This window comes from Oryctolagus cuniculus, chromosome 6, assembly GCF_964237555.1.
Source record: "Oryctolagus cuniculus chromosome 6, mOryCun1.1, whole genome shotgun sequence".
NCBI lineage: Eukaryota > Metazoa > Chordata > Mammalia > Lagomorpha > Leporidae > Oryctolagus > Oryctolagus cuniculus.
The window spans coordinates 126,784,191-126,787,431 of record NC_091437.1 but is presented as its reverse complement, the minus strand read 5'-3'; the positions used below and the strand labels follow the sequence as shown (position 1 = coordinate 126,787,431).

At 54.2% G+C, this 3,241-nt stretch overlaps 1 long non-coding RNA gene across 1 annotated transcript; it reads right to left on the bottom strand.

Annotated features, from left to right (window-relative positions):
• Nucleotides 1-603: 603 nt before the first annotated feature.
• Nucleotides 604-2,323, bottom strand: LOC103348102 (uncharacterized). Its single transcript, XR_516540.4, has 3 exons — nt 2,167-2,323; nt 1,335-1,406; nt 604-896 (listed from the first exon to the last, which is right to left on the bottom strand). It is a non-coding gene; the product is annotated as an uncharacterized lncRNA (long non-coding RNA).
• Nucleotides 2,324-3,241: the final 918 nt, after the last annotated feature.

The following is a 3,241-nucleotide window of genomic DNA, read 5'->3' as shown; positions in this document are numbered from 1 at the left end:
CTCCTAGAGCTGCAAACCCGAAGGTACCCTGCTGTGTCCCATTCCCCCTACCCGTGTTTCTCCCACAGGGAACAAAAAGTAACCAAATTCTCACTTGTGAGAGGTGGGCTGTAGGAGGTGAGGATCCATTTCACAGGCACCAGGCTCCAGTGGCTGCTGCGCTCTGGGTGGCACCAGGAAATCAACGAGCACGACACTGCCAAGGGGCAATGTGTGTGACATCTAGAGAGATGCCGTGCAATGCCACACACTAAATGTGATAGTTGACAGCTAAAAACAGTAGAATGTGTGCCCAGAGATGGGAATTACTAATGCCTGTACCAAAGGTCACAGCCCAGGTGCCTGGAGAAATGCCTGGGGTGGGGGTGGGGTCTCTGGATTTCTAGAGCGGTGGGCATTGAAGCCCATATACACTGGTACCCTACAAATAGTTAGCACCTGTGAGGATGGACGCCGTCGCCAGGGCTAAGACTGGCGAATCAGGAAGAAAGAAGGAAGCCAAGGTCCCCGTGGATGCTGTGGGGCGGCCATCCCAATTCCGAACTCTGATTTCTTTCCCATGAGAGGAAAACAGACTACTCTCTCCTTAAAGCTGCTGGAAACTCCTTTCATGCTGTGTGGGTGCAGGGGCCCAAGCACTTGGGCCATTTTCCAATGCTTTTCCAGGCCCTTAGCTGGGAGGTAGATTCGAAGTGAAGCAGCCAGGACTGCAAATGACTGCAATGGGCAGGACGGGGCCAGGTTGTAGCCAGGAACCCAGAACTCCATTCAATGAACTCTCAGTCTTACGCCTGTTGTCATAAAACCTTAGGTGCTCTGTTGATTGCAGCTGCGATTGGGCGCCCGTCAGCCTTCCTAAGCTGTCCCGGAAGCATGTCTGCAGATCACAGAGGTTCCTGGAATATAGTGTGCAAACCACCTTAGCCTCTTCTTTTGAGCAAATAAAAGCCCCAAGAAATCAAATAGCTTGTCCAAGGTCACGCAGCTAGATTGTGCCAAGGCCAAAAGCAGATTGAGGTCTCGGAGCCCTGCCCACTGTTTGCTTTTAGTTTCTCTCTTTACAACCTTGATGGGGGAAGTTGGTGAGACAAAGCGAAAGTGCTAATGAAGAATCCAGGCTTGGACTCTGAGTTGTGGAAAGTAACAGGGCAAGAACAAGGGAGGAGAGAGAGAGAGAGAGAGAGAGAGAGAGAGAGAGAGAGAGAGAAAGCACAAGACTGCACTGCTGGGACCGTTCAGCAGTTACCCGGCCACCTGGCCAGAGTTCCCTGAGATGCTGAGAGGTCAGGGTCCCGGAACACTGCCTTGTAACTCCTGGTCTGGTTATCACTCACCTGGTGGTTACAACCCCATAGCAGTCAACCAATCCATCAGTCTACGGTCGGAGAATCCAGGTGTGCACAGCACTGCAGGCAATGCATAGAGACCAAGGGTTAGACCTGCCTGGCAGAGCCTGCTCTGGACATTTTGCCCAACTTGCACAACCACCTTGACTCCCCACCCCAATCACGGTAATTGGACTTCTTGCGGTCATTCCACGGGAGCCTGCATCCCGGGCCCCGTTTGATTGTCTCCAGGGGTATGGTGTGAGCAGAAGCCACAGTCTGCTCTTGTTATTAGGGGCTCAGCAGCAGCCGGACGCCTGGTGTCTGCCGGCCAGACTCGGTAACATGGATAATCCCAGCATGCCTCCCTTCTCTGTCAACCCCTTCTCTGTCTGGCCTCTGGTCAAGATGCAAGAGCTCGTAGCATCTTAGGCTGTAATCTCCACAATATTCCGTGCGATCTTCTTCCTAAATCTTCCTTTCACAGTGGATTACCATGCAAAGCCATTTTTCCTGTGTTCTTATTTATTTAGGATCCCATTCTTTTGTATTCTCTACCATGTTTTGTAAAAAGCTCCTTTCCTTTCTTAACTACAACCTGGCTCTCCCATAGGGACCACCTTATTTGTTGTTTTAGGGAAGGATGCACACGGGACCCCCTATTTGCCACTTTAGTTCCTTATCCCACGCACCTGCAACCACGCGTTCTGGACACCTGGACCGTTTGACCACCGTGCTGCTGGGAGCCTTTGCTGTCAACGCCACACTGTTCACCCATTCCCCTTCTGTCCTTGAGGACCTTGTCTTCTGGTTCCCACTCTCCCTTCCCCATAAATCTCACCATCGTGATAGGGACCGTAAATAGTTTTGTAGATAATCTGTTCAACAGCTCAGCCTGCAGGCACCTTCTGCCCTCGCTGCCAGCCATGTTCCCCAGGCAGTTTCAGCAGCCTTCCTCAGACACACCCCAGAGCTCCAGACCTACCCTTCCTTCCCCTCCCCCTCCCCGTGCCCCGCCCCTCCCTCCCACAAGCACTGCCAGAAGGGCTCCGCCAGGCACTGAGATCTGCCGCAGCTCTCCAGTAGGGGGAGACAAACACGCACAGTAAGAGGCGTGGCCCGGTGAGCGCGGGCTCCCTGGCTCCCTCCCTCACTTCTGGAGGCCCCAGTCCTAATGTCCTCCCTTGACCTCTCTATCTTCTTCACTTCCTGGTGATCTCATCCAGCCTTAAGGTTGTAAACACCACCTTTATACTGAAGCCTCCCAAATTTGCATTCCAAGCCTGGATGTCTTTCCTAAACTCCAACTGACAGTGCAGCATCACCACCTGACAAGGCGCAAAGCAAGTCCCTCGCTCCCAGTCTTCCCTCTCCCGTCTCCATCCCTCCAGACTGTTCCTCCTCCAGGCTGCGTCTCCCAGGGAAATGGCAACTCAAGCTTCCAGGAGGAAACCCTAGAGCCCTCACCCTGCCTCTTCTTCTCTTATAGCCACTTTCAATAAATCACTTTAGCTCCACCTCCAAAACAGATCGGAATCTGACCGCAGCTTTTCCTGGATTTCCCACCGCCACGCTCTCCACGCCGCCCTCCTCTCTCGCGTGGGCTTGGGCAGCACCTCCTCGCTGGTCTCCTGGCCTCTGCGGTCACCCTTCCACAGTCTGTTCCCAGCTCGGCACTCAGCTCCTGAGCCGTCTCTGGTCGCTCCTCGCTGTGACTGCTCAGCGCCTTCCCATCATGCTCAGAGAAAGCCAGAGTGCCCCACTGGCCGAGGGGTCCTGTTTACCCCGGCCTGACCTGGCTGACTCAGCTCCTGTCCGTCCCTTCTCCTGCACGCCCCCACCTGGCTGCTGCTTCTCTGGGACCAAGCACACCCCTACCTCCAACCTTGGCCCTTGCTCTTCTGTCCAGCGAGGGT